We start from the raw sequence: 11,577 nt of genomic DNA, 5'->3' as shown, positions 1-11,577 counted from the left end.
TCCTTCCAGCTTCTTCACATTGTTGTAAGAATTGATCAGTCACTCTGCTATTCTAAACAGCTACTGACACCTCTTGAAGACTGAGCTCCCTGCCTTAGCTATGCCACTCTAGTTCTACTGTCTTCAGTTAAGACAGAGAGCTCCATAGGGTAATGACTGCCTCATTCATTCTTCAGCACCATGTAAACAGAACAGTGTCCAGCAAATAATGGGTACTCAATAAAGAACAATGTGGTATATGGAAAATGCACAGGCTTTCAAGTCAGAAAGATAAAGCTATATTTGAATATTGATTCCACTGTAAGTTATAGGGCTTTGGACAAGTTATTTAAACCTTCTCATCTAAAAGTTAAATCTAATATTTAAGTAAATAAACTTAAATATAGAGTTAACTAAATAAATTTGAATATTTATATATTTAAATTTGTATTCAATATATATTTAAATTTATATGTAATAAAACTATATATCTATGTAAAAACTATATATAACTACACATAATTATATATAACTATATAGCTTTATGTCATTACACATAATATTTATTATATAAGGAATATGTATTTTTAGAAGTTGGAAAAGACAAGAGAAGTAGGAAAGACATAATGAAACCAGTGATACAATTTGAAAAAAAAATAGTTAGCTATTGAACATATGCTAGAGGGCCACAAGTATGATTCAAAGCGTCTTAGTTTATGACTGGAGAAAGACACCATCAGTGACCTGATTCACCGTGACCTTATTATTTTTAAAAAGACTGAGAAGATCAAGGGCAACTACTCAGGAATCAAATGAGGCCACGTAAGTATTTCTTTCCTAGGTTCTCATAAAGATAAATATAGTGATAGCACATAACAGTAGACAAGCCAATGATTTCATATCTGTCTTTTACCATACTGACTTAGAGCATCATTCCACACTATGCATCAATAAAGTAGTTTTGGGGGTCAGTGGGACACATCAGTGCTGGAGTGAGAGGCAAGTAAATTTTCAATATTCTGTGAGAAGTTCTGTGGGGTTTTAAGACCATCTTCCAAAATCACCATTTCTCTCAGCCAAACTTTATATAGTTACTGAGTATTGGTTTATCTGAATTTATAGTTTGAGATAAGTATTTTGAGTTCATGTGTCAAGAACAGAGGTATGTATTTTAGTAGTCAGCTGAGAATATGGAGTAACTAGTGTCTTAGGAAGTCTGAGAAGTCACTATGTACAGAACCTGGAAATACATATAAGCAGAGCATCTGTCATTTACAAAACTTTAAACAAATATTAAAATTTTTTAGTATATTTAATGGATACATTGTAGACATTCAATGTATTTTTATTAACTTATTCACTGTTCAGTTAGGAGTGAACACTGGAAACAATGAAATTAAGAGTTAGGACACTTGGATGGCTCAGCTGGTAAAGTGTTTGACTGTTGATTTTGGTTCAGGTCATGTTCTCATGGTTGTGAGATCAAGCCCTGTGTTGGGCTTTGAGCTGGATGTGGAGGTACTTCCTCTCTTTCTGCCCCTCCCCCACTCACACATGTGCATGCATGCTCTGTCTCAAAAAATAAAATAAGAAACTGAGAGACTGAGTTGAATTTTCTGTGAAAATGTAGGAAGTGAAATATTGACACACCAAATTGTTTAAACATTAGCTTTCATAAACATTTTAGACATTCTATTCTGAATTCAGAAGATATGATCTGTAATATATTGTATCACCAAGAAATTATCCAACCGTATCCAGGTTCTGCAACAATTGTAGGATCCCCCAAAATTGTTCCACATATTGAGATGAAGATGGAGAATTTAGCCAATTACCTAGATGTTTCTAAATAATTAAATGGTTGTTAAAGACATCAGTAGATATTTTTCCTTCCATGATTTCCTGCTATGAGAGACATGGACCTAAGTTTGTCCAGTAAGAATTTTGTCACCAAAGCATACATCTTTGATGGATATCTGTGGTAAAAGATATCCTTTCTCCCTATCTAATGTGCAAAAAGAAACATGGAGCCCTGTTAAGCTCAGGAAGTACTCTTGTTTTGCTACAAAACCCAGCCTGATCATAAACTTCTAGGAAGCCAGAGGCTGGGAAATCATTGAAAAATAGAGGAAAAACCTTAATGGCATTATAAAATCTCAATCAGTTCATGTTCCAAGCCTTTTCTACACTTAGACTTTTTAGTTACACAAGTTGGTAAATTTCCTTTATCATTTGAAAAAATTAAAGAAATCTCCAGTATAATGCCTTGTCTTCATTAACAACAGAACATCTGGGAAAAAAAATCTAGTCAATCTTTCATACAAGCTGTGATTCATTTAACAAAATTTTGAAGAATAATCATAATAATACAATCTACCATTTATTGACTTCTCACCTTATACAAGACAATGTTGTCAATTTTATTAAAAAATCTATCATGCAGGGGAGCTTGGGTGGCTCAGCCAATTAAGCATCTGACTTGATTCTAGCTCAGGTCATTGGTCATGAGATCCAGCTCTGAGTAGGGTTCTGTGCTGGGTGTGGCACCTACTCAAGGCTCCCTATCCTTCTCCTTCTGCCCCTTCCCAACTCATGCTTTCAAAATATATATGTATATATTATTCATATAAAAATAGCATGAACACATACATACCTTATTTTAAAATTATAAAATGAACCTCCATGTACCAATCTACCAGCTTAAGAAATCTATGATTTTCAGGGTCTCTGAAGCATCAGGTGAACCCACACAATTAAATCACACAACACCCCCAGAGTTATGTTCATTACTCCTTTGTTTCTCTGTATTTATTACAGATGTGTAACCCTAAATAAAAGTATTTTTATTTTGCCTGTTTCTGAACTTCATGTCAGTAGAATCTTACTACGTAGTGTTTTACTCACTATTATTAAAATTCATCTGTGTTGCAGCCTCTATAGGGGGCTCTTTCATTTTCATTACCATATACTATTCCGTTGTATAAATAAGCCACAATGTGTAAACATGTAGGCTATTCCCAGTGTTTCCAATTACAAACAATGATGTTCTAAGCAATATAGTTAAACATGTTTATTGATTCAGTTATTCAAAGATCTTATGTTATTCAGTAGATAATTAATGAGCCTAGAAAGAGGGTATGCTCTTCTCCTTTACTCTTCTAGAACTAAAATAATCTTTATATTCTTCTCTTTCATCATCATGTATCCTGATATCTGGGAAACCTGATCACTTTTCCTAAGATCTTCTTAATCATGTATCCTACTAGAATGAATACTCTTCTACTGGAACGCTCATCATAGTATCTTCCAAGGATTTCCAGGAGAGAAGATTAGATTTTAACATGATATCCCTTAAAAGGGGAGTGAGGGGTAAAGACTACATAAAAGTTAGATGCTTATTTTTAAGGAAAAGTATCTACATCTCATTTACATCACTGTCCCCAATACTGAAGCCTTGGGAAGCAGGAGTGTAAGGTTTATAACATCATTAAAGTAAAGCATTTAAGATAATTCACACTGACTCGACATCTGTGTGAAAAATACTGCGTAAAATGGTCCAGAGATCATATAGAACACATCATTTCTACACCTGTGAAGTGTAATTGTTGGGAAAACATATGAACACATATGAAAAGGACTGAAGGCTATCTCCAAATTAACCCTACTTACCTATCCTCAAGACAGCAAACTTGAAATTTGAAAGTGGATCTTTACAATTCACTAATTAACTCAAATCTTACTGTGAAAAATAAAGCTGACAACATTGGTTTCAGGTTGCAAAGATGTAAAAATACAAAGGGTCACTGCATATAATTAAAATACACTTTGTTTTACCCCATTTTTACATGACTAACTTTGTTGGGTAAGTATATAGTACTCAAACATAATTGAGAAGGCAGGGAAAGATAAATATTGAATCATCTGCAATAGTCCACTAAATTACTGAAAGGAGCTTTTTAAAACTTTTATCTTCATATTTTTGATTTGCTATTTTCTTAGCCTCAAATATCAAATCTACCTAATCTCCAAAGCAGTTTATAGACCATCCTCTTTCCTCTAGCTAATATCCTGTCAATCTCCTTCCCTGTCTATCTGCTTGAGAGCATTCAATTTCTTCTGGGCCGACTTTGTTAAACAATTCCATTTCTTCATAGAAAATGATCTCCTGTCCCATTCTTCCACTGAAAATACTCTTCAATATTACAAAACTCCTCATTGCCAAATTCATGATCATTTCTTAATTATCCCACTTGAGTTTTCTGGAGAATTTGACAATGTTGATTACCCTTTCCTGGAAATTCTCTTTGCATGGCTTTCATTCCCAGATATTAACAAATCCCCTTCCCCTTCCTGTGTCCTTTTCATGGCCCTCTGTCTTCCTGGAATTTTTCTCACTCCACTCTGCCTTTTCTTCTAAGAGGTCTTTACCCATCTTCTAAGGCCCAACTAAAATGTTACTCTTCTCTATGTTTCCCACCCTGCAAGGCTCAGACTGAATTTAGTCATTGGTTCTCTGTGTTTCTGTAGCACTTTGTGTATACTTCTATTGTAGCTATTATTGTGTCACATATTAACTCTTCATTCACAGTCTTCTACTCAACTGTAAAACCCCTTGAAAACTGCTATTGAGTTTTATTCATTTTTGTATCCCTAGCACTATTTCAGAAGCTACGTGGTGGGAACTCAAATGTTTTGTGAATGGGTAACTGCGTGAGTAATGAAGTATTGAAAGGAGGCACTAAAAATGGGCTTTAAACTTTAGCCAATAGAACTAACTAGTAGGTGATTTGATATTTGATAAAAGAATTTAATGAATAAAACTGATGCTACACTCAGAAAATATCAAAACCAATGAAAAATGCAAAAATGAATGTGGGATGGTTCTTCAAACACTAAGCCCCATCTAGTACCATGTTTCACCACTCTTTGATGAAATTACAATAGATCTGAGGAAGGTTTGCTGAAGGCAAAGTTTGATCTGCTATGGTTGACCTAAAGAAAATCTAATTGGGTAGCAAATGTTAAATCTGAGTCATAGCCTCAATTATTTCAACAATGTTGCCTCCTAGGTAGCCCACATGAGTAAATTAAAAGATAAAGTACTAAAATTGTAGTTAATCTCACTTGTGTGTATCAATTACTGGGGCCCAAGGGACCACACTGTGGAATACTGTTAACATACAAAGATACATAGGACCTTTTGCTTTCATAACTTCCCTTCTTCCCTCACCCCCATCATCCCCTTCTGCCTTAAGAGAATTTCCAAAGTACCAATATTATTGGATTATGTAAGACATTATATCATGCAAATTTCAGTTTTTACATAAAGCTACACCATAATCTATTTTAATTTCCCTGGAAATGGTGGTAAGCAAAAGGGAAACGGGGAGCATCTTCATTGTTCAGAGGTACATTACACAAAGAATGAACTGTGTGTGCTACAAGGTAAAGCTATTCACTAGCTACTTCCTTCAAGCATCACCTTGGGAAAATAAACACTGGACCAGATTTTTCCAATGTTTAAACTGCTCTCTGGAAAGACATAGGCCCTTCTGGAAGCTTCAGTAATAGAGTGAGACCACTAGGGTACCATTTGGTAAAGTGCAGCTTCAGTGCACTCAATTGTACCCTAGTGGCCTGAAAGAGTTAAAGCAGTGTCTTCTGGAACATGACTTAATTTCTTGGGAATTTTTTCTAGGCTGAGAGAATCTGCCTTAGATCATTAAGAGTATTTTCTCTGACCTTTGACTTCTTACAATGGCTGATAATAAGAACTGTTATGACCTATTTTGTAGAACTAATAGATTAAGTTAATGATTTATACATTTTATTAGAAGCAATATTGACTATATTACTGAAACCTTTTCTTCTCTGGCAAGCAAGACACGTCAAAGCTCTCTTTCTCAAATCATTTTCATTATCAAATACATGGATATGAAGAATCTAAAATTATACATAAGGCCTAACTCAAACATCAAAACCACCTTTATTCTTGTCAATTAAATTAGGTGATATAGACATCAATTCAACCTACAAATATTCTGTATCTAATTATGTGCTAAACCTCTCTTACAGGCACTGGGAATACAATGGTAAGGAAAAGAGTGCCTGTCTTCAAGATACTTTTACTCTAGTCTCCACTATAAAAGACAAATAACTAGAGAATCACATTCATCTACACAAGAAATACATTCTTCTATATATTTTAACAATTTGAAAATGTCCATTAGTCAACTATATTATTGAGATCATGAAGCTCAGTGGTTAAAAATATAAAGAAACCAATTATAGATGTAACACTGTATATATTCACAGTATTAAATTTGGTGGCTATTTTTGTAAAAAGAAACAACATTATGATCGTGCATAACTGGATCATGGAAGATAGAATGAAATGAATTTAGCTCTTCAATCTACTTTTCACACATTTAAAAATAATCTTGTGCAACAGAAATGAAAATCTTTTTCTTGGGAGTTTTCCTCTTTTATTATTTATCTGGCTTCCTATCTATATGGGCTATTTAAGGTTTTAAATGTGATTTTATTTAAAACTCTTGAGATCAAATGATCAACCTCAGAATTACTTTGCACTATACAGTATTCAAGGCCATTGTGGTTCATTATAAAAATGTATTATTCTGTAAAGCTTTTGATTCTCTTCTGTCCTTTCTTTTCTCCCTTTCTTCCCACCTTACTCCCCGCCCACTTCAGATGCTTAGCAAGCCCCTGTATGAAACAGATAATTAAACATGGGATAAATCTTTTTCCATGTGAAAAAAATTTTTAAGAAAGAACTAAACTGAAAACTTGCTCCTTCATGCCATGTTACCAGCTTAATAGAAAAAAGAAGACCTTCACAAATAGCCATAACATGTCATTTTATATAATAAATTCCATGAAAAATTACAACAATCTTCAGTGGGTGTGACCAGAGTAGGGGTCATTGAGTTTTGTTTTTTTTTTTTTAAATAAACCTAAGGACTCAGAAGGGTCACAAGCTGGGAAGGATGTGAGGAGGAAATACGTTGCACCATCTATCTTGACCATCAATAGGATGAGAGATGTCATAGCCAAGTTACCATACTCTTTCTAAAGGTGATGTTGGCTTTAATACACAATTAATATCCAGTTATGGATTTTCCACATAGTACTCTTTCAAACTTAGAAAATGGAGGCCTTTCAAGACTCAACATTGAGTAAAAGTTTAAACTCTATTAATATACCAACCACAATGATTTTATTTTTAAAAATTGCTAATGTTTATTTGTTTTGAAAGAGAGAGAGAGAGAGCAAGCGAGTGTGAGAGCAGGAGCAAGGCTGGGGCAGAGAGAGGGAGAGAGAATATCCCAAGCTGGCTCCCTGCTGCCAGCACAGAGCCCAGCGCAGGGCTTGAACCCACAAACCATGAGATCATGACCTGAGCTGAAACCAAGAGACAGACGTTTGACTGAGCTACCCTGGCACCCTGACCACAGTAATTTTAAAACTGAATCCTTTCTTTAAAAGAAGTCATGACAGAGTTAATAATTATAATTTCACATTTGGATAGTCCTGTAGATTTACAAAGTGTTTTACATCTTAAAATGTTCATGTTGTTAAAGGGGCTTTTAATTTATATAGCAGACTTGTAAGTTGGCTGTTTTACTTCCATTTTGCAGACCAAGTGTAACCGAAGACCATGGAAACAAAGCTTGACATCAACAAATATCAGAGGTAGAAGATACCCATCTCATGTATTCCAATTCAATAGCTATTTCTAATGTACTAAAACATAGGTTATAACTAAAGAAATACTTGTTCAACTATCAACAAGTAATGCTAAATTTACAATACTAAATACAAAACATGAGTTTTGAAAGTATTTTGGGATCTGAACACATAAGAATTATTTGATTTTCTTTCTGTAACCTTAAAAATTTTTAATATTGCAAATTCAAGCAAAAGCTATGTACAAATTTGAAACCAATATGTTTCAGGAAAATTTCTTGGGCTTTCTTGGAAGGCAGTTTTGTAAAATTCTTGAATGGAGATCTGGACCCAGGCCTTGTTTTTCCAGTACTCCATGGGGGATGACTCAGTGGTAACATACTTGCTTACAGTTACTACAAATTCCCAGATGGCAAATCCATGGCTACAGTTAGAACAAGCAAAACTAAGAACTCTGGCTCCTACTTAGTCTTGACAAAGGTTTCTTTTACCTTAGCATTTGAAATGTTTTTATGCAAAATGCTTATAAAAAATTTGCTGATAGATCTTCACAATGTCTCTGAGATTCAAATGGCAACTATCCTGTTTCAATACATCCTTCTTATGTAATTCTTACAGAAGCTGAAATCCATAATCATCATAATCACTTACACCTGAAAGTGCATTACTACTCACAAAATACTTTCACGCACATGATCCGATTTCATCTTCACAACATCTCTCCCCACAACTCTGGTATCCCCCAAGGTTCTGTCCGTAGCTCTTTAGCCCTTTGCATTTTGCATAGTCTCCATGGGATATATCACCCACACCTGTGGTTGCAACCACCATCTATGTGGTGAGGATACCCAAAATTTATTTTCCGCTTAGTGTTTTGCACTAGAGACGCAGAAGGACACATGGAACTGTTAACTGAAACCCCCCCAAGGTATATCATTGGGACATCATTCCCAACATAAGAAAACTGATTTTCTACTCCAAATTTCTTCTCTGTTCAAATTTTTTAGAATAGCTAATAATCAGTTAACCGAACTGAAAATTTTAAAGTCTTAGGTTCTCCCTCCCTAATGATCACTTTAGTAGGCTTCCCTCCTTTCTCTTCCCAAAATATTTTCCTAGTTTTTGCCCTTCCTTTTCTCTTTTCTGAACATTACAAAAGCGTCCTAAGATTTTCTTCCCCATCTTGTCTGCCTGCACATCCAGGCCATCTTCCAATTCTCCTGCCAGAACCATCTTCCTAAGGACACCAATCTGGTCAGGACACACCACTACTTTAAAACTTCAGAAGAATTAAACTGGTGGTGGTACCAAGCATGACAAGACAAAGTCCAAATTTCTTAATAGAAAATATAAAGATTTTTCCCATATTCCCCCAAACCCTATCTTTCTAACTTTACCTTTCCCACATTGAACACAGTAAGCAGCAGATGTATTTTATATTCCCAAAACAAAATCATGGACTTTCATTATTTGCATGCCTTATGCTCTAATTAACAACGATCTCCTACCTCCTACTCATCCTTTGAAAATCTAGTTCAAGAGTCTCAATTTTTCTGGGCATAGTTACCCACGCACCTCTATTGCCAGAGTTTGCTTACATCACAATGGTAAACATTCATTACTCCATTAAGTCCCACTGCAATATGAACTTCTCAGGGAAGGAACCTCTCATTCACCTTCATATCTCTAGTATGTGGCAATGTATGTGAATTTAGTTGAATCAACTAATGTGTATGTCTGTGCAATATACAGCACTATCTCTACTTTAGAGAAGTTTAGAAAACACTTGTATTAGGTAAGTAAAAAACCTGAAGTTACTGAATTTCATTTCTTTCAAATGGTTTTAGTGAGAATAAAACTTTGAGGTGTCAGAAGTACAATGTACCTACACACAGAAATTTTCATAGAAATCAAAATATATGGCCTACACTATAGACCACATTCCCCTCAAATAAAATATTTGCAACAGGTGATAAAAACCATTAGTATTCTAAATATATAAAAAGGTTTTACAGATTAATACAAAAAAGGTCCTGTTTGTTTTCAATAACATAGTATGAAAGGTAATTCACATATGAAGAGATAGAAGTCACTCTAAGTATAGAACATTTAACATTGTTGAGCAATCTATGAACCAACATTGGAATAAAGTTTTTAGCCAAATTTACAAATATTATAAAACAAGGTGAAATCAGTCCTTTTTAATGATTCTTTAAAATTGACACTATCACTACCAGAATACACAATATACAAACAAAATCGTAATGTGTTATACCATCTCCTGTTGTCTATCTATATTCCATGCCCTGTGTAAAGAAGCACTTCCTTTTAAGATTACCTCTCTCTAAACTTTACTTTCATATAATGATGTGCCTTTTGTTTAATTATATTGTCAGATGTACCATGAATGAAGTAATATTCTCATAACTTCATAACATGTTGTTTTTCCACTCAAAACCCTCAACGACTTCCCATAATCTACAAAGTTAAGTAATAACTTCTCACCTTTATAGTCTTTTTTTTTTTTAATTTTTCTTTTTCAACGTTTATTTTTGGGACAGAGAGAGACAGAGCATGAACGGGGGAGGGGCAGAGAGAGAGGGAGACACAGAATCGGAAACAGGCTCCAGGCTCTGAGCCATCAGCCCAGAGCCCGACGCGGGGCTCGAACTCCCGGACCGCGAGATCGTGACCTGGCTGAAGTCGGACGCTTAACCGACTGCGCCACCCAGGCGCCCCCTTTATAGTCTTATCATGTCCTTATTTTACTTTCTCTGATCCCATTTTGTAACAAGATTAGATTATACTGTTTCCCTAATGTGTCTTATGTCCCCTGCTGTCGTGCATTGCTACAGGCTACTCCTTTTGCCAGAAATGCCTTCCCTGCTGCCCTTAACTGCAGGTTCAAGTCTGATTTATCTTTTAAGTCCGTCTACGAAAACTATTCCCTTTAGTTTTTCCACATTTGTAAAGTAAGAATAAGAAACAGGCCTTAAGTGGTCATGGAGAAGTTTTAATAATGCAGTGTCTAATACACTGAAAAGGCAAAGTAAATATTTAAGAAATAAATGAAGTCCTCCCCTCCACTGCTGAAGCCCTAATCTAGTACAAATACACTTATTCTCTTGCCTTTTCATGGTGCAAATAAGGAAATAAAGTAGTAAGAAATTTATTTTAATGAGCACCTATTTTAATGAGCACCTCTTCCAATGGTAAATACTGTTATAAACGCAAAGAATTTTATAAAATTTAATGGTCAAATGAAGTGGACATTAAATGCTTTCTCTCTCTGCCATTGAAAAGTGCTAGCATGACCTGTTTCTTAACACAATATCCTTCTAGGAATAAAAAAAAAATTAACATTTATTTATTTTTTGAGAAGTAGAGGGAAACAGTGAGGGAAGGCGGGGAGGGAGCCTGAAGCAGGTTCCAGGCACAGGGCCCGACATGGGGCTCAAATTCAGGAAGTGTGACATCATGACCTGAGCTGACTGAGCCACCCAGGCAACTCAGCCTTCCAGGATTTTTTAAGTGTGAAATATAAAAAAGATTGGTCATAAAATTGATTTGTCCTTTTATTCTGTGTTTTACAGTTTTATTGTAAAATAAAGCAGATAATCGGATAGCCACAGACAACATATAATTTAATTACATAAGGCACAACCCCTGTGAACACCACTCAGGTCAAGAAATAAAATTTTGCCAGCCACTGCAGAACTATCTATGTACCTGATGCCAATCAAAGCCCCTCCTTTCAAGTAATCATACCCTGACTTGTAAAAATAACTCCTTTCTTGTATTTCGTCAAGTCCATCCACCCAGTTATGTATTCATGAACACCACAGCTTTGTTTTCTTTTATGTCTCTTTACTTGTTCTCTTATACAGGCTT

This window comes from Lynx canadensis, chromosome D1 (assembly GCF_007474595.2).
Source record: "Lynx canadensis isolate LIC74 chromosome D1, mLynCan4.pri.v2, whole genome shotgun sequence".
Classification (NCBI taxonomy): Eukaryota; Metazoa; Chordata; class Mammalia; order Carnivora; family Felidae; genus Lynx; species Lynx canadensis.
Note: the sequence above shows the minus strand (reverse complement) of the source record.